Source organism: Chiloscyllium plagiosum, chromosome 4 (assembly GCF_004010195.1).
Source record: "Chiloscyllium plagiosum isolate BGI_BamShark_2017 chromosome 4, ASM401019v2, whole genome shotgun sequence".
In the NCBI taxonomy this organism is placed as follows: domain Eukaryota; kingdom Metazoa; phylum Chordata; class Chondrichthyes; order Orectolobiformes; family Hemiscylliidae; genus Chiloscyllium; species Chiloscyllium plagiosum.
Window position 1 is genome coordinate 120,808,700 of NC_057713.1, and position 25,229 is coordinate 120,833,928.

Consider the following 25,229-nt stretch of genomic DNA (forward strand, 5'->3'; position numbering starts at 1 on the left):
TTCCACTGGGAAGTTCAAATGACAGTGGAAGTAAAAGTGCAAACCGATGACATAGCTGGAATAAACAGATCAGTGAAGAACTTAATGCATTTGGGTGTCATTTAGTTTGCTGATTATGGTTTTTTAATGCAATGGGAAGATAACGATCATATTCCCTTACACAGCGTGATGACTAAGCACACACACACAAAAAAACCCTGCAGTCGCAGCTGTACATAGGACTTTGCAAAGATAAAATGCACTAGTGGGTAAGAACACAAGCTATGAAAAATGAATAGTTAAAAGGATGGTTTTAACTCAGTGATAAAAGTAAATAAGGTAGGGCATAAAATTCTAGCATTTGTTTCTACATTGACCAAGAATATTGTCACTGATGGTATATCTCACAGTACCAGCTTCCAGGGGCACAGTTTGCTGTGTGAAGTTCCTTTTCTGCTAGGGGGTAAATTTTTCAATCAGTGGGATGCATGGTTTGCTTTGCTTGGGGGAGGGGGAGGGGTGTTGCACACAGATCTGGCTGGATGTCTGCTACTTTCTCAAAAAAACAATATTAAATCAGAATCAAAAAAAGCAGTATTAAATCAGAATCAAAAATGAAACAGTATTAAATCAGAATCAAAAAGAGAAACTATTAAATCAGAATCAAAAAGAGAAACAGTATTAAATCAGAATCAAAAAAATAGTAAATCAGAATGCCAGTGATTTTCCTCAGCTCGGCTGGCCAGTACTGCACTTTGTTTTTCAGGCGGTGAAGAACGATGTTTTAAATGAGCAGTTAGACAGACAGGTTTTGTTGTTGGAAGAGCAGAGTTTAAATGGCAGTTACTCCCTCAGAAGCTGCAGCGACGGTATCCTAGCAACGGCGAAGTCAGGGAGCTTTTCATCAGATGAGCAGCCGCAAGGAGATAAACAGCGACGAAACACAATCGGAGACTTTTCGGGTTGTGTGTGTGTGTTTTTTGTTGGGTGTGGGGGTGTCAGGAGACAGAGTGGGTGGAAAATGTGAAACTTACCCAAATGGTTACCGTCTCCCCTCGGAGAAGATGGGCAGCGGCCTACAGGGTTTCTCCGGGCGATGCCTCACCTTCCCCCGGGCCAGCCGTGAAGCCGAGAGCGGCCGGGCAGGCCAAACCTCATCCCTGACAAGATCCTACCGAGGACCGGTCTCCCGGACTAAGCCGAGCCGTCAGACTCTGGTAAGTGAAGCCCCTTGAAGCCATCTCTTGCCGGCCTCCATTTTGAAGTGGGCGAGTCGAGCTGTCAGCAGCAACCTCTGCTCAATGTTCTTTTTAAAAATCTCTAAATAAACCTCTTCCAAAGTTAATCAGTTCGCAATTTCTGGACGCGACTTTTTTGTTTGTTAATGCAATAGCGTTATTTCTTGAGATCTCGGTGAGCACTAAACCTATTTCATTTACTCTTAAGTGTTGAAAGACTTGGAAGATGCGATGCCATTTATTTATTGTCTAAAAAGTGTGAAGTGGGCAATTACAGTTTTTCATTTTCTAGGAAACTTTGCATCATCAAATCTTTGTTGATTGTCATTAATCCATTCTAAAGTTGTTGTTGTTTTCGTATGCTTTCAAACAAAATAACTAAAAAGTCAACAAATGTGAGATGACATATACATCTGTTAATTCCCAGTAGGGTGCAACAGATAAAATCATAAACAAACCTGAATCTAAAATTTAACAAAGAAAGAATTTATTTCCTCCCAAAAAAACTATCAATTAGCAATCTGTATCCTGTATATAATCCTAGTAAAATTGCTTTACTAGATAGAATGGAGCTGGATTTGATTTCCTGATATAACTTGGTTGGCATGTCTTCGTAAGGCTCAGCAATGTTTATTTTAAAACACAATAATTATTTTCTGTTTATTATCATCTTTACTCAACCTTCACTTGAAAATTGATATTCTCCAAATGATCTGTAACTAGTAGAAGAAGCTAAAACATGTTCAATTATTTCTTTGCAAAGTCACAGGCTTTCTTTTCATTCAAAGAGAATTATATTGTCAGTGTTGTTTAATTATGACGATACTGCATATATATTTTAATCAACAGTGATTTGGGTATTAGCCTTTGTTCTTTTTCCTCAGTCATCTAAACTCAAACATCCTTGGCCTTTGGAAAATAAAGCAATCTTGCTCCCAGATGTGTAACTTTTTGCTGAGTGTACTGTGAACGTACCATTTCTAACTGTATGGTCTGTGTATATGCTTGTATGAAGGTCCATAAGTCTAAAATGTGCATGTATGCATAAATACTTAGAAACACATGGTGTTTTCCCCAGAAGGAATGGTAATTAGTTGTGAATACGTGGGCGATTTAAAATTCTTGTAACCACCGCTTCTCAGCTTTAGGAAAACAAGGGGTAAAGTTTATCAATTCACTGCAAATTCACTGCCATATGTTTATTGAAGCTACATGGATATGCACATCATAGAGACAGATTATAAGTTGAATGTAAAGGAAGTACAGTTAACTGAAGCAACATTGCTGAATCTTAGTACTAAAAAGTGTTCTATGTTATTAGTAATTTCCTGCGATTCAGGCTTAAAAAGGCTTTTGCATGCAGATCTGTACTTGTGCTTTTTCATTGATTTAAAGCAAGTAAGGACCAGAGGAAAGAAAATAAAAGTATGTAGAAATGGCAAAATGTAAACAGCAAGTGAAACTGATATCAAAGCATTTGTTGGTTGTGTATAGAGTCTGATTACTCTTCCTTTTTTTACTTTTCCACCTCGCTCGTCATCCTTTGAGATTATCATCAAAGCAGCTGCTGCTTCTCTAAATTTTAATTTTGCTCTATTAACATAATTTTACAACCACATAAGCCAGCCTGGAACTTATTTTCCATTATATTTCCTGAAGGTTTTAAACATTTTTGATGTTTATTTACAATTATTGTAGATACAGTGATCCAAGACTGGAGAGGTTTAGCTAACTGTAATATCAGTGACATGAGTGAACAAAGGGAGCTGCTGCAATTTCAACACTAGAACAGTACATGATAATTGTTTTGCTAGTCTGCATCTCGTGTAAACCTTTTTTACCTTTGACAAAACTGTAAGCTCGGCATCATAGAATTGCAAATGTAGAAATATTTTAAGTGTCGTACATGTTCACAAGTATCTAATTTAGGATTTATAGTCTCAAGTTGCATTTAGTCAATCAGGCTTTATTTTTGTAATTTTTTTTATTTTGAAGTGTGTCAAGTTATTGCTCTAAATTGGAGTGAACTACTTTTACTAAAATAGCAATTTGTATATTGCGTGTATCCAATAACTTTATCCCTTTGTGATTTTTGTAAACCTTTATCAATGACATATTTACAAATCAGAATTCGTAAAACTTGTGTTAACTCTTGGACATTCATCATCACCTTGTATCTGTGACATCACTATTTTTCTTCTTAAAACCTCCTGACTATTTTGATTAATTTGTGAAATAAATAGAAGATTTTTTTTAAAAAATCACTTGTACTTGCATTGCAAAATAATAGGTCAGAAATGAGTTACAACTGCCTGGGTATCACCAATGTATTAACCTATGATAAGCTTGGACCAATGTACAAATATGGAATTCTGTCCAGTGTAAGGTAAATCTGTTTGCTTCCATTCATTTACAGTTCTGTGATTTAATTCAAAATCAATTAGATATGTATTAATGTAAAATAAAACTATTGCATCCATTCTGCTGGCTAATTGTGAACCACAATATTCATTCCTCCCATATGTCATTAAAGTAATAAAATTGTTGCCTTAAATTGAGTCTTTTGGTGTGATCATTTTGTTGGCATGTAAACCTATTGAAACCTTTAACGTATAGGGTCTTTCATATGAGATATATTTACTGATCAAGAATTAAAGAAAAATTGCATGCTTATCATAATGATTTTTTTTAGGAATTGTTACCATATCAATAGAATAGTCCAACTAGGAAATTCTGCTACTTGCTGTAGAAGTTAAGTTAATGGACAGTTCTGTGACTTATGGTAAAGTGAAAAGACTATCATGTACTCTCTCAACTGGAAGAGATAACTCCCTAGCCTATGAGATAATGATTATTTTTTTTCTTTGCTGCTCCTCCTGTGGCTGTTGTCTTTGGGTAAGGATATGGTTCTTTTCTTTAATTGTGTTATGTGAAAGGGAAGGGGTTCACTCAGACTTTGCTACAATTCTTGTATAGATTGAGTCAACAACTCTACACAGGTTTAAAATAATGTTGAATACTGAAACAAGCAGAAATAATCTTTTTTCATCTCCAAATAGTATTAGTGAGTGTAGCCCATGGGCATGTTATACTGCAGATTACTGTACCTAAGCCTTTTTCTGCAGGATCCCTTCCGTACGCAGTTGAACAAAGATATTTGAATCTAGTGATTACTCCTGTTTCCCTGTAATTTGAGACAAAAATGCTGCTGATTAGTCAGAAGCAAACTGTGAGTTACTATTTTACCTGAACAATTTCTAAACAGAGCTTGTGCCATTTCAATTAAGGTACTCATTATTTGGCCAATTTGTTTATATTTTCACAATTGGAGATTTTAATTTCACAAGTGTAGTGATCACACTTGAATCCATTTTTCATTCTGGCAAATTTAAAAACTGGTAATATGAATTAAGATCGTATTCTTTAGAGAGAGGTAGGCACTAGTGTGAAGATAAGAAGCTGTGTCTCTGTGCTGTTTCTCATCTCTTCCATGCACATTGATTTCTAATTATTTGTTATGTTATCTTTCTCGATCTTGATATTAAGTTATGATGCTTAATGACAAAATATATGTAAATAATTTCCGGAGGTACAGTACCTAAAATATGATAAAATATATTCCTAGCTAGATTCTGCAATATGCTTAAATAGTTTTTTTTTAGAATTATCAAGGTGTTAAGTGAGATTTTGACATCTCTACAGCCACCATCTGCTGAATCACACTTTTTCACGATAAATTTTGATGCCCTCGTCACCATTAAAACCATCCCTGTCCCGCCTTGATCTTTCTCCTGATATGGCCACAAACTGTTTCCTTTAAAATCAAGAAATAATGATTTCAATGCCAATGGCGACCAACTAATTGAACCTTTCATTGCTTGATCTGAGCAGGTATTGCTGTCCTCAGGCAAACTGTTCGCTACTGTAGCACCATATTTGCCAAAATAACCCCTGCTTTACCAGTATATATTTCTTATTAATTTCTTCTCTCTTAACTTATTCACACTCACCTCCAATAACAAGTGTGACATAAAAATTGTCACGTTGGATTGGAAGATAAAAAATGTATACCATTATCAAGAAAGGAGGGAGAAGGGAAGCAGGGTACTACGGCCATTTAGTCTCACATAATTCATTGTAGAAATACTGGAATCCATTATTAAGAAAATATGGCTAATGTTTAACAAATTTGTTAACTATTTGTGGATATAACTAGTAGGAAAGATACAGGGAATAATTTCAACAGTATTTAATAACATGCCACACTAAATAGTTGGTAAACACGGCAAGGGATCACAGAGCTGGGTGTAACAGCATGGATAGAGGACTGGCTAAAGTTAGGTAGCAGAGAGTATAAATAAATTATTCTTTTTCAGTTTGGCAAGTTGTTACCAGTGAGGTACCACACGAATCAATGTTGGCACCTTAACTACTGTATTTCCAGTCTTTGTTATAAGAGCGATATATTTTATTTGAGGAAAAAAAGAAATGGAAATTTGGACACTGCTGTGCTGTAAATAATAAACAAGTTATTTTGTTGACAACCTAAAGGTCAAATCAAGAACTATATGGTGTTTATTTATTGATTGCACAAGGTCACCAACTTTTGCCAAATCTAGATTTGAACTGTGTGAGATAAGCAAGTACCTGGTGACATTGGATCAAGAAAAAAGTGTCTATCAACAGCTTTTGGATCGTTAAGTTGCAGATTGTCACAGAACTAAGAGCAGGCATTACAGTCAAGTTTTCAGAAAGCCTGCAAAAGACAGATCTTGCACCCTCACTCATTCTCTCTCTTCCTTCCTCTGTGAGTGGAACAAAACAGCACATAATAACTCTGAAGATAAGAACTTCTAACTCAAATAACCAACTGCCTACTAAATAGAAGATATTCTGCGGTTAACAATGATATGAATTCACCAAAAACCAAAAGATCAGTGAGAAAGTTACCTCATTCTAGCCTTGTGGCTTGGAGCTTTGATTCACAGAGTTTGTTGTTTTTGCTTGTATTTTCCATCCATGATATTTCTGTGGAACTATCTGGCTTGACTGTCCTATCTGTGAATTACTGTGTTCATGTTTAAGATTTAAAGTGAATGTGGTTTAAGGTAACAGAGTAGTTAATCTGTTTTCCACTTTTTAAAGGACAAGTTTCCTCTAAATTAAGTTTTTGTTTTCTTGCTCGTTAATGAAATGGCTTCATCCGGAGGCTCACTGAAGATGTTACTTAGTATGGTGATGAAACATCTGAAAATGAACCTTCCAGCTCAGCAAGCAAACCTACATCCAGAATGAAACCTGCTTTTTATTAAATCTTAGTGTTTGAAGTCAGGCAAAGTAACCATTTTAGTGATTTCAGTTTGGTCATTTTTATGTTTATTCCTGTTCATGGAATAGCCAGGCTTGATTATGGGTGCAATCTTCCTATCAGGGCCATAACAAAACCATGGGGGTGGTTGATAAAGGATGTTTGAATATTGTCAACGTGTGATTGGACATGGAGCTAGAATGAGTGGCAAAAGAGGGCAGATACTAAGTTTCTCATCTTATAAAATAAGACTGATTTGGAAGTAGCTAAAATTATTCAGCAGATGGCTGAGGTGTCTCTGACTGATTTATAAGACTCAGGATAAGTTATAGAATTGGATAAGGAATTAATGATGGAACTTCCTATAAAAGCTAAGATGGAAGAGATTATTAATCAATTGGCACAGCATTTGGAAATGCACGAGACGTAGTGGGTAGCATTTGAGTTCATGAAAATTTGATTGCAACTGAAATTACTTGAACAAGAGAAAGAACTAAAGCAGCTTAAAATGGAAAGATAAATAAACTTAAAAGAATTAGGAAAGAGAGAGTTTAAGAGGCTGGGACCAGAGTTTCAGCAGAGAGAAAAGGAACAAGACAGGAAATTTAGAAAAGAATACCAGCCTAGATAGTTAGAAATGTAAAGAGATCTCCTATGTGAAAGAAGGCCTTGTCTAGGAAGACCCAGCTATAACATGAAGACCAGTACTAAAATGTTTAAAGTTGTACAAGCCCTATCAAAATTTGAAGAAGTGGTTTTGGTGTGTTTTCTTTGTCGTGGTTTGAAAAGATAGCAAAGCAAATGAAATAGCTGAGGGAAAACAGCTAGGAAAGAGCCATGCAGAGCACGTTGAGTTCATAAAATTTATGCATCACCATTAGAAGAGGTTTCAATAGATAATGACACTAAAAGAGGCTATTTTTGGGTCAGGAAATTCACATTCCTGAGCACATAAGAGAAGTTTTGAAACTTATGGAAGCAGTATGCACAAACCAACATTGCGTTACCCATTCAAATCCAAAGTAATTTGGATCAATATATATGACCATTAGGAGTAAATACCATGGATGAAGCTCTATGAAATTATTCTGTTAGAATTTTAAAAATCACTACATTTAGTAATTACAACCTATGTTGAAGATGTAGGTTAGAATTACAACATACAGAAAAAAAAGCTGACAATTTTGAGCTGATTTTTGTTTTTGTTAACTATTGTTTCATAAATCCACAAAAGACAGAAAACTGGAGAATGAAAGAAAGGCAAGTAGCCAGGATAAACAAAAGACAGCTATGAATGCTCCAGAAATTTCTTTCAAACTGGAAAGGAAGGTGGGAGCATGAAAATGTGTAAAGAAAATTCAAATATCTTCATTGTAACAAAGTAGGACACTTTCAGATTGCTCGAAGTTGCATAGGAAGCCCATGTGACTTATTTGTGGTCCATGAGAGTGAATCTGAAAGAGGCACTTGGAAGGAAAGTACCACTAATCAAATGTATTCTTCAACCACAACTACGAAATTAAAGGTAAACACTATTGTGTGTGCAGGAGAGGTGAATAAAGTATATGAGAGATATGAAGTATATTTATCAAAAAGAAAGGTAACCCCTTTTTTGTTTACACCGTAACTGCATTAAGGTATGCAACAGGTATTGAAATCCTTTCAGTGGAGAAGAATGTAGTTTTTCTTTCAGAGCATGCATCGAAAGCCAAAGTTTTTAGTAAATGTGAAAGGTAGAGCAAATATGCCTGTTCATTAGTACAAAGAGCATTTGGAATGTGACTTGATTTCTAGACCAAGATTTTAACTTTGTCTAGTTCTTTTCAGGACATATTAAGTAATTTGTTTATAAAACAATTGAAGTGCACCACATAACTACAAACAGCTTTGGAGAGAGAGCTTCAAATTATCAAGACAATGATTAAGAGATATTGTCACAAATACCATCAGGATTGGGACGCAGGATTGGATTTTTTTTGTTATCTATAATCATGACATTTGAGGTCCATTATAATTGATCAAGGAAGAAGGTTTTTAAGACAAAAAGACAAATCCTAAATCATGGATTATGCATCCATATTTCTAGAGAGACTCGTAGGAACATGCAAAGTGGTACAGAAGCGTTTAAGAATATCACTGGTAAGGATGAAAGAATGGGCAGACAAACAAGCTATAATTAAAACATTTCAAACAGGAGGTGGTATAAATATTATGAAATTTACAAGACCGATTTCAGAAAGTGAGATTTATTGATATCTGTACAACGTAGTTAAGAAGCTAATAAAATTACTTATCTGATAGGTACTACCAATCACAGGAACAAGAGTCAGTTATGTCACAACATGTGTTAAAAGTGATGTCACCGTACAGAGGAAGAAAGAGTAAGTATTTCAAGTGGTAAGAATAGTGAAGTTTGGCAGAAAGAGTGATGTAGGAGGAGAGATAGACAATTCACAAACTGAGCCACCTGCAATCCAATTAGCCAACCCTGAAAAACTGTGACAATTAGACATCCTCTAATTGTCCTTGGAGGAAGCCATTGGGTATATTCAGTAAGATCACTTAAATTCAGAAAGCTTTGTAGGAACACACCAGAGCGTGTTAGCCAGGCATGATGTGGATGTAGGGGAATCTATTCCATTGAATAACATCCTTACTATTTAAGTCCTGAAAGAGAAACAGGTGCAGATGGATTCAATGTATCCTGGAAAATCACTTGATTGAACCTAGTAAAAGCAGCTAAAATTCACTGGTGGTGTTAATTCCTAAACTGGATGGGATGCCTAGATTTCTGCATAGAGCAGAGAAAAGAAAGTTAAGTAACAAAACCAATTCCTTCGTTAGATTATATCGATAGGTTTGGTAGTGCTTCATTTCTTACTAAGGTTGAACTATTGAAGAGGTCCTGACAAATTCCATTAGCATCAATAACTCGAGTGATATGTTTTCTCCAAATGGATTGTATTGATGTCTAGTCATCCTGTTCTGGCTTAAAACACCTCAGCTACATTCTAAAGACTTGTGAATCAAATTGTAGCTAGTGTGAGTAATTGTGTAGTTTATTTGGACAATGTCTGTGATAAAGCCACATTTGGGAAGATCATCTAAAGCAATTAGAAGACATTGTTTAAGAAGTTACAATTAGCTGGCTTAGTAATAAATCTTACCAGGCGTGAACTCAGCATTTTCCATCAGGATCATGACAATGTTAATGAATTACATGAAAGTAGTATAGTGCATTTGTGTTAATAACTGTAAAGCTGTACAGAAGGTAAAATGCGAGACAGATATCAAAGAGTGTACAAACAGATCCAATAGGTTAAATGGGGAGGCAAGAAGATAACAGATGGAGTATAATGTGGAGAAATGCGATGTTATTCACTTTGATATTAAGAATAGGAAAATGATTCTTAAGTGGTGAGAAACTACTAACTGTTAGTGTCCTTGTAGATGAAAAACAGCAAGTTTACATACAGAAAGCTTCATAAAGCAGCCAGAAAGAAAAATGTTGTTTGGCCTTTAATTACAAGGGGATTGGTGTAATCCAGTAAGCAATTTTTTTCTGCAAATTGTACACGACTTTGGTCAGACTATACCTGGAGTACCGTGAATATTTGTAGGCTTCTTTTCTAAGAAATACTTAGGTAAAGGTGAATTCTGCAACTTTAGACCGGAAGAAAGTAATTTTTCATTTCTCATGTTAGAGGCAATTCCAGTTTTTCAGGGATCAAACCATCATTATGATTAATTACTTAATGGGTTGCTGAAGTTCCTTTAATATAAAGGCATGTGTAAGAAACTTAAGATTTTCTGTCCACTAATTGGAACTCACCAGATAATTGGCCAGATGAATGTATACCACATGATCTTTCACAATGCCTTTGAGAATGACTAACAATCTTCTTAGTCAGTAGCCTTTTAAATGGTTGACCACTCCAAATTTGTCACTATTGAAGTTTCAAGAAAAAGAATAGAGCATAACACTGCCCACATTCTTCACAAATTCCCCATGCTCCATCTATGTCAACTATTTTTCTCCCCTTCCAGCCTATGATACCTTCGATGCCAACTGATATACTTCTGTCAACTTTCTTTATAAAGTTATGCCAACATATATCCCCACGCCCACCACCCTTTTCACTTACACTACTATACCAACTGAGCCAGTATCCACCATGGGCAGAATTAAGGACCCATTCAGCATTGAAACAAAATAATGTGAATTGTCTATTACAAATTTCGCTACATTTTTAAAAAAACACACTAATTCATACTGACCCACTTACATTCCTTCAATTACAAAATTTCTCATAGCAGTATGCATTTCATTCACATGTTTCATAGCTTACAGCAGCAACCATTCGAATTCATACACCCATTTCAATTTCTGTAAGTACTTGGACCTGTCAATCAGTGAAATTGTACACATCCTTAAACAATAATTGATGGTGTGAAATCAGTCATGCAATACTAATGCAATAATGGAAACCCTCTGACTTAGAGAACAGACAGAATCATTTAGAAAACAGTGAACTTTTTTTGAAAATTAGAGACTTGTAAAAAAAATTTGAAGAGTAGGACATTTAAATATATTAACATTTGACATCTCCTTTTGCAAGTTCCTCTTGATATTTTTGAGCTTTGACAGCTAGTCTTGATAGGTCTGATGAGCTTGACAGTTAATGAGTTTATTCACTTCTTACGTAATTACATGCCTAATTTTAATTTTCAAGACTTACCCATAAGTATCCCAGGACCATATCCAAATGCATCCAAGCCTTCTCAAAAGAGTATATGAGCTGTTCAAAGTTCAGACCTGCTCCTACCAAGTCTAATCTGTCCTCATGTTTTAACCATCCAGATTACCAAGATAACATCAGAATGGAGGCAGTTGCTGTTTTATATGGGAAACTGCCTCCACAAAATGGGTACCAAAACAGGTGCTGTGTTTGGGGCCAGGATTTTGGGAACAGGATTTTTAGCCACATCCATTATTTGTGCTATGATGGAAAAGCTTTCTGTTAATATAAAATCCAGAGCTAAGTATCAAAATTTCTAAATTTCATGCATGAAATCAATTTTGTCAAGTGGTAATATATCTTTTTCGCATTTATATAAATTAACTAGAAGCTAGTGAGATAGAAAGTGAACATTTTGGTTTTAATTCTCCAAATTTCCCTACATTTGGGGAAGGTTTCGTTAGATTTGCTATTTTCCAATGTAATTTCTTTATTCAAAAACGTGGGGAGACAGAAAGAAGGAAACACAGGCCAGATAGCTTAACATCTGTCGTATGGATAATATTTGGCAATATTAAAGACATTTCAGAGGTTACTTAGAGAAGTTCAAAGTAATAGGCAGAGTCATCATGGTTTTGTGAAAGAGAGGATCATGTTTAACCAATATGTTGAACTGCTTTGAGGAACTAACATGTTGTGAATAAAGCGAACCAATGGAAGTACTGTACTTGGATTTTCAGAAGACATTTAATAAGATGGCACATCAAAGATTATTGTGAAAATAAATTGAAAGCTCATAATATAGGTGGTAAGATGTTGAGATGGATGGAAGATTGGCTGGCAAACAAGAAACAGTGCAGTCATAAATGGGTCATTTTCTGGGTGGCAAAGTTAGTTGAGTGGTATGCTACAGGAATCAATGCTGGAACCTTAGCATTTTATACAAACTACTTAAGTGACGGAAGCAAAGGTGTGACTGTTAGATTTACTGATGAGATAAAGATAGTTAGGCAAGTAAGCTGAACAAGGAAGCTAGGTGAAGCTGGAGATCAGAGTCAAAAAGTGTGGCGCTGGAAAAGTACAGCAGGTCAGATTGCATCCATGGAGCAGGAGAAGCGGCATTTTGGACATAAGCCCTCCCGATGAAGGCTTATGCCTGAAACATCGATTCTCCTGCTCCTCAGATGCTGCCTGACCTGCTGTGCTTTTCAAGCACTGCACTTTTTGACTGAAGAAGGAAGCTACAAAGGAATATGGATATTTAAATAACTGGGCAAACATGTTGCAAATGGTGTGTAATTTGGGAAAATGTGAGATTGTTCATAAAGGCCTTAAGAATCTGCAAAGTTAACTAAATTGACAAGAAGGTGGCTCATGGAGTATAATGAGCCAAAATGCAAGGCAATTCACACATAGAAATAATATAGTATTTAATTTTATTTGTATGGTGAAACTTTGCTATATGATGGTCTTCAGATGGACTTTTGACCTTATGCAAGAAACATTAAGATGGAGAAATGTATTCTTTTGTACTACTTATATTTTCCTTTACAGACTGCATAGAGTTCTGAAGGGGCAGCAACACTGCAAATCACTGCCTACGCACTATGATTTTCAATTACATGGATGAGGAATGCCTAGCAGGGAGCCCCCACCTTCACCAGCACTTAAGGTAGGTCTTCATGGCGCTACTTGAGGTAAACTAAAAACTAGTTTATGCCTGATGTTTAGGTGAAGGTTTTTAACCCTTGAACAGCAAGTAATTAGGAAAGCACATGATAAATTGCCTTTCTTGCAAGTGGGCAAGTGTAAGGAAGTTTTGTTGCAGTTATATAGGAGCTTGTTGAGACCAGATATGAAGCAGTGTATCTAGGAGAGTTTGAATAAAATTACCTATACCCTTACAAGTTAGTTTATTTTTTAGAAGAATGAGAAACAGTTTTGTTGAAACATAATATTCCTGAGAGGCCTTCATACGTTAATGTTTGAAGGCTAGCTGCAAATGTAAAACAAATCACAGTCTCAAGGCAAAGAGTCAGCCATTTCTGACAGAGATACAACTTTTTTTCACACAGTTATAAAACTTTGGATTTCGCTAGCCCATGGGACTGTGGGTGCTCAGTCAATCGGCGTTTTCAAGTTTGCATTTTTAAGAGATTTGAAGAGAGTGATGATTGGGCAGTAAAGTCGAGTTGAAGTACAGGATCTTATTATGTGATAGAACAGGCTTGAAAGGCTAGCCTTTTGTTTCTTGCCAGGTTTTTTAAAGGTTGAATACAAGCAGTGGAGATCTGGATGTGTTGGAATTATTTTAGAGCCTGGTAAGGAAATTTGATAAATTCAACTTGGAGGCAACAAAAGCATGAATAGGAGTTTTGGGGATGGCTAACTTTGAGGTCAGCGATTTTCTGTAGATGGAAGTTGGTGGTCTTGATGGTAGACTAAATGTGAAGTTTGAAACTTAATTCAGCATTGAACAAAACATCTAGATTGCTTTTATATGTATCTATGAAAGGGCAGGGGAAATCCAAAACTAACTGTTTTTATGCATTTCCATGATGAGATCATTGATAGAGGCTTTGAAAGGCTGTCATTATCACCGCACAACCTAATTATAAGGTAAAGTAACAATGACAATTTAAAACTTTATTGACATTCAGAACATGTTAAGGTAAAGACTCTATCAGGACCATATCAGACTATAGCGATGCTCTCCTGTTTGAGAGTGAGAGATGACTGATTGATTGATTGTTGATGGTTTACCCTGTGGGTCGCCAAATCTCAGGAGAGATTGAGAAGGAGAGTCCTTCATGGTAACCTCAGCTTTTAGAGGAATTGAACCTACTCTGTTGGTCCCACTCTATATTACAAACCAGCTATCCAGCCAGCTGAGCCAACTGACCAGCAAGAAACCTCCTAATTGCCAGCTATTGTTCTCCCCCACCCACTCTCTGACCCTTGGCCCATGAATCAGTACTTTTACACTCCTACATTTTGGATACGACCTGGAGGAAGGGCTGAGAATAATAGGGACACAGAATGTACTCTGGTGGGGCTCTCCAATGTTCATCATCAAATGTAGCTAGATAGTATCACTACCATCTGAACTGGCTGAGTGATAAACAATGTAATTTCCATACTGTACTGCAGCAGATATTGAGGGAGCGAACAAGATGGAAAACTCGACCTAATCCTCATTAATCTACCTGTTAACTGATGTATCTGTCCAGGACCGTATTGGTAAGAGTGACCAGTACACAGTCTTTGTGGAGGTGAAGTTCTGTCTTCACATTTGTCTGTGCCCTCTGTCATGGCACTACCACCATGCAAAATGGGACACACTTTGAAAAGATCGAGAGCCTCTAAACATCAGCATCCATAAGACATTGTGGATCATCAGAAACAACAGAACCACAATTTAGTCACAATCTGTAATCTTATGACCTGGCATTTGCCCAGTTTACTTTTCACCATCAAGCCAAGAGATAAACACTGATTCAAAAATGTAGGTGGAGATGTTAAGATCAGTATCAACCGTGCATAAAAATGAGGTGTCAACGTAGTGAAGCTACAGCATGAAACCACTTGCATGCCAAGCAGCTTGCAATAGACAGGCCCAAGCAGTCCCACAACCAGGTAAAGCTCCGCAGTCCTACTACATCCAAACCTGAATGTTGTTTAATTGTCCACAACCAAACAGGAAGTGGGGGTCTACAAATATCCCGTCCTCAATGACAAGTAAGGCAAATACATCAGTGCAAAGGACCAGGCTGAAGCATCAACCAGAAGTGCCTAGTGGATGATCCATCCCAGCCTTGTCTTGAGGTCCCCAACATCACTGATGTCGGTCTTCAACCAATGCAATCCAATGTACATAATAGTAAGAAACAGCTGAAGCTACTGGATTCTGCATGGGCCCTGAAAACATGGCAATATTATTGAAGTCTTGAGCCCCTGAAATAGCTGAGCGTCAAACTAAACTTCCAGAACAGCCAAACTGTTCCCAGATATGTCCTGTACAGAAAAGCAAAACAAGTCCAACCCAGTTAGCATCCAATCAGCTTACTCTCAATCATCCGCAATGTGATGGAAGGGGTCACAGACGTTGCTATCTAGTGGCGTGTGCAAAGGAATAACTTGTTCATTGATGCTCAGTTTGTGTTCTGCCAGAACTACTCAGTTTCTCAATTCATTTCAGCATTTGGTAAAACATGAACAAAAGAGCTGAACTCCAGAGATGAGATGAGAGAAACTGCCCTTGATATCAATGCAGCATTTGACCAAGTATGGCATCAATGTCAAGACACTCCAGCAAAGCTAGAATTGATTAAAAACTGGAAAGCCCTTTACGGGCTGGAATCATAGCTAACACAAAAAAGAAGATAATTATGGAAATCAATCATCTCAGCCCTAGGAATTCCTCAGAGTAGTGTACAAGGTACTACCATCTTCAGTTGCTTCATCAATGAACTTCCTTCAATCATAATATCAGAAGTCAGGACTTCCGCTGATTGTACAAATGTTCAGCATGAGTCATAATAGCATCTGTCGTTACTCTTTCGAGACTGAAGCAGTCCATGTCCATTTATAGCAAGACCTGGACAAAAACAGGCTTCTGATAATAAGTGGTAAGTAACATTGCCTAGCATTTCTGTGGCATGAATGACCACCTCCAACAAGAGAGAACCTGACCATTTTCTCTTAAATGTTGGATGGCGGTAGCATTATTGAATGCTTTACTACCTACATTCTGGTAGTTACTATTGACCAGAAGCTTTTACATGGATATTGCCAGGAGTAGTATGCCTGAGTTATATGGCGAGGTTGGCCAGACTAAGACTTCATTCCTTGGAATGTAGAAGAATGAGGGGTGACCTTTATTGAGGTGCATAAAATCATGAGAGGCATAGATAGGATGAATAGGAGTGGGGAATTGAAAACTAGAGGGTATAGGTTTAAGGTGAGAGGGGAAAAGATTTAAGAAGGACCTGAGGGGCAACTTCTTCACACAGAGTAGTGCGTATATGGAATTGGCTGCCAGAGAAAGTGGTTAAGGCAGGTACAGTAGCAACATTTTAACAAACATATGGATAGGTATATAGATAGGAAGGGTTTAGAGGGATATGGACCAAATGTGGGCAGTTGGAACAAGCTGAGTGAACACCATGGTCAGCATGGACCAGTTGGGCTGAAGGGCCTGTTTCCATGCTGTATTACTCTATGACTCAAATGGACCAGCCAGTAGCGAAAGGAATAAATCAGAGGCTAGGAATTCTATTGCAAGTAACTGACTTCCCGCCTTCCCCAGTTTCTAGTAAAGCACATATTTGAGCATACAGCACAGAAGCAGACTCTTCAGTCCAACAATCCATATCAAACATAATCCCAAATTAAACTGGTCCTCCCTGCCTGCTCCAGGCCCATATCCCTCCAAACCCTTTCTATTCATATACTTGTCGATGTCTTTTAAACATTCTAATTTTCCCCACATTCACCATTAGATAAATGTGAGGTATTGCATTTTGGTAAAACAAACAAAAAGGCAGGACTTATACAACTAATTGTAGGGCCCTGGATAGAACAGATAGAGACCTAGGTGTACATCATTTTTTGAAATTTGCACCACATGTAGATAGAATGGTTATGAAGGTGTTTAGCATACTTGTCTTTGTTGCTCAGACCTTTGAGTATAGGAATTGGGACATCATATTGAGGTTGTGCAGGACATTGATGAGGCCTCGTCTGGATTACTGTATGCAGTTCAGTTCATCCTGCTGTAGGACAAATAACATTAAATTGGAGACGGTTCAAAGAAGATTTACCTGAACATTGCTGGAATTGGAGGGTCTGAGTTATATTGGAGGGTCTGACTTTATAGAGGTTTATAAATTCATGAGGGACATAGACAACGTGAACAAGTGTCTTTTCCCTCAGGTTGGGGAGTTCAAAATTAGGAAACATATTTTTAAGGTGAGAAGAAAAATTTTCAAAAGGCCATGAGAGGCAGCTTCTTTATACAGTGGAATGAACTGCCAAAGGAAGTGGTGGATGCAAGTACAGTTACAACATTTAAAAATAACATTTGGGTAAGTGAATAGGAAAGATTTAGAGGGAAATGGGTCAATTGCAGGCAGTGGGACTAGTTTAGTTTGGAAACATGTGTGGACTAGTTGAACCAGAGTTTGTTTTCATGCTATATATCTCCATGACTCTTCTAAGTCAGGAGTGTGATTGGATACTCTCTCCTTTGCTGGATGAGTAAAGGCCAAACATATTCAAGAAGTTTGACTCCATCCAGGACAAAGCATCCCATCCATCGCCTTCAACATTCACTCAATTCACCATTGACATACCGTGGTAGATGTTTGTATTATCTGCAAGATGCACTGCAGTAACTCATTGAGTCTTCTGCCAGCACCTTCTAAACACGTTTCTTCTATCACTTATGATGGCAAGTGCAACAGATGCAAGGGAATAACATCATGTGCAAGGCTCCCTCCAAGTCACTCACTTCTTGATTTGGAACTGCATCATTATTAGTGCAGTGTCGTTGGGTCAAAATCCTGGAACTAATGCACTGCTAATATTCCAAGGCGAGGGTTTAAGAAGAGGGTTTGAGTTATAAGGAGAGGCTGAATAAGCTGGGACTGTTTCCCCTGGAATGTAAGAGCTGAGAGGGGAAAGATGAAAAGGGACCTGTGGGGCAACCTTTTTACACACAGGGTGGTGCGTATATGGAATGAACTGCCAAAGGAAATGGTAGAGCCAGGTACAGTTACAGCTACATGAAGAGACATGGTTTCAGAGTGATATGGGTCAAATGCAGTCAAACGGGACTAGTTTAGTTTGGGAAACTTGGTCAGCATGGACGAATTGGACTGAAGGGTTGGTTCCATACTACATGACTCTATGACACTAATAGTGTTCCCCTTTCCAGTCAATACCCAGCTCTACCTTTTCCAAGGCAATTAGGGATGGGCAAGAAATGCCTCCAGCCAGCATCACCCATGTCCTTCAAATGAATAGAAAGAAACCTTTGTCAGTCACAAATCTTTTGCTCATAAGTGTGGTCATTATTATCCATAATTTTCGTGTCCTTTTATAGAATGCCTGCAGTGCAGAAAGAGGCCATCGGCCCATCGAGTCTGCACCAACCCTCCGAAGAGCATCCCACACAGATCCTAACACCGTAGCCTATCCCAGTAAGCCCACATTTATCATGGCTAATTTATGCACATCCCTATACACAACAGATAATGTTGCAAAGCCAATTCACCTAACCTGCACCTCTTTGGACTGGAAGGAAACCAAGCATCCGGCAGAAACCACACAGAGTTCCAAGAATATGCAAATTCCACGTAGATGGTCACCTAAGGCTGGAATCGAACTCAGGTCCCTGGCACCGTGAGAGAAGCATTCTGAGCCACCATGCCATCCTAAAATCTCAGTTGGAAGTTGGTGATGTTGGACAGTACCATGGGCTGAACCCATGGCATTAGTGTTATTGCCACCATATTCTTACCATCTGAGCTAACTGGCCACCAGTTTGTTTATACATCATAAGTAAATAACAAAATGCATACCTAATGAGCAGAAAAATAAAAATAGGGAATGTTTTTAAAATGTACAAAAATGAATAGATTACATTCAAATGATAGATGTCTACAGCACAGGAAGTCTGTGCTGGTCAAAGACTACCCTCAAGCTATCCTTCCCATCTTCCAGCACTTAACCCAAAGCCTGTATGCCTTGACATCACGAGTGTATACCTGAATACTTCTTAAATGTTATGAGGGCTCCTGCCTCTACCATCCATAAACACAGTGAGTTCCAGTACTCTATATACATGTGTAAGAGTCAAGATTTTGAGACCATTGTTTTTTTTGCAAAATTAGAGGTGGACTTTTAGTTTTGAGGTATTGAAATCCATGCCGGAATTGTAAAACTGCTGAATGGATGCTGACACTGACTGTGGTTGCTGACCGTGGTTCTGAATTCACGATGCAATAGCTGTCACCAAGTACTCCTGTCATTGAAATGAGAAAAGTGCATGTGTGAGAAAGATTCATTATACGGTTCCCACCAGGCTTGCACCAAGGTACATGAAAAACTGAGGACATTTGGGCTAAAAGCCAGGGGTTAACTTATGCATACAATATATGAGAAACTACGGATTTTGTGTCCAAAAACTGGGGTCAGCTATAGCTTAAGATTGACTGTTATTTGAATATATATGGTCAATTTTGATGAATAACAAACTGTTAACTGGTCATTATGTCCTCTCTGAAATCTCGATCTCTCTAATATTCATTGTATTTTCCTGGAACCATTGTGATTCAAGGGACTTTTTAAAATGACAGGTGAGGCACAGATCCAGAAGTCTCCCATTCATTTCTAATATCTCATTTGCACCAGTAGGGGAAGATCTGTTCTGAAGGGTCACTAGTCTTGAAACATTAACTGTTTTCTCTCCACAGATACTGCTAGACCTGCTGAGTTTCTCCAACATTTTCTGTTTTGTTTTAGATTTCTAGCATCTGCAGTTCTTTGTTTTATTTTAAATGAATGGAATATAATTATGTAGTGAAAACTAATAGAAAAGAAAATCAAGATCTAAATATCTATCAACAAGGCTTCAGAGGTATGTCTACAGTGGATACTGGGCGAGTTGACGTGGTGAGAAGGTGATGGATGGGGGAGTGCTTGAGTTGGCGTCGATGCTATAAGGAGTCTTGTGGCTGAGTGGGGAGATCATAAGTTGGCATTAGGGCAATAACAGGACATGGAGACAGGTAGTGGCTGTCAGTTTGCATGGAGGATGCAAAGAGCTTTTTAGGATGCTTAGGGGTCATGAGTTGGTATGGAGCATCTGAGAGGCCATTCGGGTTTGGTCAAAGCATGATTCAGTAAAATAAGACGATGGGCATAGAGAGAGGCTGAGAGGATATGAATAGTGAGAGCTGAGTGCCCTAAAGGAAACTACCTTTAAATAACACCCCTATGGCTGCCACTAATCCATATTGAGGATGTGCAAGCTTGAATCCTGCATAGATCATGTCATTTGGATATTACCTCCCAAGGCAGGTGCACTGATCGAGGAAATATCCTGACTCACTACTGGCCTCGCGAAAAATTAATTGTTCTAATGTATCCCACAACCACTGCTTTTCCATCAATCTTCAAAACAGTTTGCCTAATCTACCGTCAATATGACTTGTTGTCCTGTCACTTCATTTGCACAATCAGTTTCTACTTAAGCTAATTAACTGTTTGGATCAATTACTGCAGCCTTCAATATCTTACAGATGTCCTGCATTGTAATCTGCACTCCACCAAAGGTGCCTTCTAGTTCTTATGAGCAGACTGCTTTTTTTTGTTTTGAGAAGATGTTTAGAAATTATTTTAGGTGGTTATTTTGTTTAGGGTCCATATATACATATTGCAGTGTATAATTTTATTTTGCACTTGCATTGTACTCATATTTGGCAATAATTCACTCATTGCTTGTACACTGTCTGTGTGATGCAGAAAAACATGTGCTCAGGTTTTGTGGATCTTTATGCACCCATGTATAAATCAATGTAGTGCACTGTGCTTTCAATTTAAGCTGTTCTTACATTGTTTTATTTCAAAGTGCTGTTGCTATTTTAATTGTTTGATCATTTTCATTTTCTGAATCCTTGTTTTATTATAAAGTGTCTAATTATGAACTGTGATTATTTTGAAACTACACTTGAATCTTTCCTTTCTTTCCCTTGAAACTGACTTTAATCATTTATTTCAGAGATTGAAATTTGTCCAGAATATTGATCTGAAAGTGAATAATTTGGACTACAGGCCAAAGTGGGGAAAAGATCGTTCACTTTCAGATCATGATCTAAATTCAAGAAGTCAAGGTATAGAAGTGGTGTGGTCAGAGATGAGGAATAATAAAGACAAGAGGTCACCTGTGGGAGTTGTGTTCAGGCTCCCTAACAGTAACTGCTTGGAAGGAGACAATCTCAGGAAGAAATAATCGAAGCATGTCAAAGGGTACAGTAATTATCACTGGGGCTTTTAAACTACATATATACTGGAAAAATCAGATGTGGAGGAAAGTAGTCCAGATGAGGAACTCTTTGAATGTTTTTGGGACAGCTTATTAGACAAGTATGTTATGGCACCAACCAGAGAGGGGGCTATACAAGACCTGGTTTTGATCAGAGATGGGAGTAATTCCTGACCTCACGGTGAAAGCACCCCTAGGTAGTAGTGACCATAATATGAATGAATTTTAACTCCGTTTAAGGGAGAGAAGTGTGTTTGAATTCAAACAAGGGCAATTATGAAGGTATGAAAACAGAGCTAGCAAAAGTGAACTGATAACTTAAGTTAAGGGATAAATTAGTAGAACTGCAGTGACAAGTATTTAAGGGAAAAGTGCAGAACAGATACGTTTCAACAAAGAAGAATTCAAAGGCACACCATTCGTGGATATCTAAAAAGGTAGTGAAAGATAGTGTCAAACTCAAAAGCCATATAATTATGTGAAGATAGGTGCAAGGTGAGAAGATTGGACAGAATATAAAAAGAAAACAAAAATTAAAAGTTTAACAAGGAAGGGAAAATGTAGTGTACAAGAGAAAGTTATCCAAAAATATAAAAACAGGAATTATTTCTTCAGCTATTTTAAACAAAAAGAATTTTAAAACTAAGCACTGATCCTATAGAAAATGAGTCTGGTGAATTAATATTGGAGGAATAAAAGGATGCCAGATGAATGAACATATATTTTGCATTAGCCTTCACTAGAGAGAATACAAGTAACATCCTGGAATAGCTATAAATCAGGAGTTGAAAGGGAGGAAGGAACTCGAGACATTTCCAATTATCAGTGAAGAAGTATTGAGTAAAATAATGGAACCACGAGTTGACAGATCCCTGGATCCTGATGGATTTCATCATAGAGGCTTAGAAATAGATTGTGAGATAATTGATGATGCTTGTTCTGAAGAAGGGTCACTGGACTCGAAGCATTAACTCTACTTTCTCTGCACAGATAAGATGGGAGAACTTGCAGCATGTGTTAGTACCTGGAATTTTGAAGTTGTGGCCATTTCACAGACCTGGCTAGAGGAAGAACTTTTACAGATTTCAGGATTTAGATGTTTCAGCAAGAACAGGGATGCTGGTTAAAAAAAGGGGTGGGATTGAAGGGGAGGGGGGGTGGATGTGGCATTGTTAATCAAGGGTAGTATTACAGCAGCTGATAGAACGTTTGATAATTCATCCACTGAGGTAGTTTGGGCTGGGGTTAGAAACAGAAATGCAGAGGTGACTCTATTGGGAGTTTTCTATAGGCCTCCAAATTGTCCGGGGATGTAGTGGAAAGGATAGCAAAAATGATTCTTGATAGGAGCGAGAGTAACAAGGTGGTTGTTATGGGGGAACTTTAACTTCCCCAATATTTACTGGGAATACAATAGTTCAAGTAGTTTAGATGGGTCAGTTTTTGTTCAATGTGTGCAGGAGGGTTTTCTGACACAGTATGTCAACAGGCCAACGAGGGGAGATGCCATATTGGATTTGGTACTGTGGAATGAACCTGGCCAGATGTTAGATTTGGAGATAGATGAGCACTTTGGCGATAGTGACTATAATTCAGTTATGTTTACAATAGCAATGGGCAGGGATAGGTATATATTGCAGGGAAAGTATAACTTGGGGAAAAGGCAATTATGATGTGATTAGGCAAGATTTAGGATGCATAGGATGGGGAAGGAACCTCAGGGTATGGACACACTGGAAATGTGGGGCTAATTCAAGGAGCAGCTTTTGCTGGGTCCTTGATAAGTATATACCTATCAGATGGGGAGGTAGTTGTTGAGAGAGGGAGACGTGGTTTACTAAGGAAGTTGAAACTCTTGTCAAAAGGAAGAAGAAGGCTTATGTGAGGATGATGCATGAAGGCTCAGTTAGAGGGCTTGAGAGTTATAAGTTAGCTAGAAATGATCTAAAGAGAGGGCCAAGAAGAGTCAGGAGGGGACATGAGAAGTTGTGGGTGGATAAGATTAAGGAAAATCCCTAAGGACTTCTGTAGGTATATCAGGAATAAAAGAATGACGAGAGTAAGATTAGGGCCAATCAAAGATAGTAGTGGAAAGTTGTGTGTGGGATCTGAGGACATGGGGGAAGCGCTTAACGAATACTTTTCATCAGTATTCATGTTGGATAAGGACAATGTTAGTGAGAATATGGAGATACAGGCTACGTGATTAGATGGGATTGAGGATGGCTAAGAGGAGGCTTTAGCAATTTTGGAAGATCTGAAAATAGAGAAGACCCCTTGGGCCAGATGGAATTTATCCTCAGATTCTCTGGGAAGCTAGGGAGTAGGTTGTAGAGCGTTCAGCTTCGATCTTTATCATTGTTGACAGCAGTGCCAGAAGACTGGAGGACTGCAAATGTTGTTCCCTTGTTTAAGAAGGAGAGTCAAGACAATCCTGGTAATTATAGACCAGTGAGTCTTACTTCAGTTGTGGGTAAAGTGTTGGAAAAGGTTATAAGAGATAGGATTTATAATCATCTGGAAAGGAATAATTTGATTAGGGATCGTCAACACTGTTTTGTGAAGGGTAAGTCATACCTCATTAACCTTATTGAGTTCTTTGAGAAGATGACAAAACAAGTGGATGAAGGTAAAGTGGTTGATGTGATGTACATGGTCTTCAGTAAGGCATTTGATAAGGTTCCACACGGTAGGCTATTGCGTAAAATATGAAGTTTTGGGATTGAAGGTGATTTAACGGTTTGGATCAGAAATTGGCTAGCTGAAAGAAGACAGACGGTGGTGGTTGATGAGAAATGTTCATCCTAGAGCTCAGTTACCAGTGGTGTGCCATAAGGATCCATTTTGGGGCCACTGCTGTTTGTAATTTTTATAAATGATCTGGATAGTACCAAATGATGTTGTGGGTTACAGAGGGACACAAATAAGATGCAGAGCTGAGCTGAGAAGTGGCAAATGGAGTTTAATGCGGCAAAGTGTGAGGTAGTTCACTTCGGAAGAAGAAACAGGAATGCAGAGTACTGGGCCAATGGTAAAATTCTTGGCAGTGTAGATGAACCAAGAGATCTCGGTGTCCAGGTGCATAACTCTCTGAAAGTTGCTACTCAGATTAATAGGGTTGTTAAGAAAGCATATGGTGTGTTGGTGTTTATTGGTAGGGGGCTTGATTTTCAGAGCCACCAGGTTATGCTTCAGCTGTACAAGACACTGGTGTAGCTGCACTTGGAGTGTTGCATGTAGATCTGGTCACCGCATTATAGGAAGGATGTAGAAGCTTTGGAAAGAGTTCAGAGGAGATTTACTAGGATGTTGCCTGGTATGGAAGGAGGGTCATACAAGGAAAGGCTGAAGGAACTGAGGCTGTTTTGTTGGAGAGAAGATGGTTGAGAGGTGACTTATTCAAGATTTAATCAGACAATTCGATCTGATGGACAGTGAGAGCCTTTTTCCTCTAATAGTCAAGGCTAACACGAGGGGACAGAGTTAAAAATCACATAACACCAGGTTATAGTCCAACAGGTTTAATTGGAAGCACACTAGCTTTCGGAGCGTCGCTGCTTCAGCAGGTGGTAGCAGAGGGCTCAATTCCAACACACAGAATTTATAGCAAAAATTTACAGTGTGATGTAACTGAAATTATACATCGAAAAATTGATTGTCTGTTTAGCCTTTCATCTGTTAGAATACAGTGATAGTTTCAATTCTTTCATGTGTAAATCACGAAACCTTTTTTTAAAAAGTTGCATTCTCAGGTTAGCTGTTAACAATGGTGATAGCTAGACAATATGTTGAAGGTGTTAGCCCCCTGTGTTCTCTGTCTATGCCATGATGTTTAGATTGATTCTAATCTAAAAAGTGAGATAACAGAGTTTTACATGAATGCAAACAGTTTTTGAGTAAAGTACAATGTAACCCTG

General features: G+C 38.0%; 1 protein-coding gene across 5 annotated transcripts in view; it reads left to right on the plus strand.

The window, feature by feature from the left end:
- The first annotated feature begins 225 nt into the window (after positions 1-225).
- Positions 226-25,229, plus strand: part of tmem200ca (transmembrane protein 200C, genome duplicate a) — a 44,826-nt gene continuing 19,822 nt past the window's right edge. Inside the window, exons 1-4 of one of the 5 annotated variants that reach the window (XR_006311506.1) lie at positions 619-1,196; positions 12,819-12,936; positions 16,855-16,860; positions 24,254-24,264. The gene's annotated coding sequence lies outside the window, so the exon portion shown is untranslated. Of the gene's footprint in view, positions 249-618; positions 1,197-8,842; positions 8,907-12,818; positions 12,937-16,854; positions 16,861-24,253; positions 24,265-25,229 lie in introns of those variants that run through there. The other 4 variants (XM_043689053.1, XM_043689054.1, XM_043689052.1 and 1 more) reach the window with 4 other exon arrangements.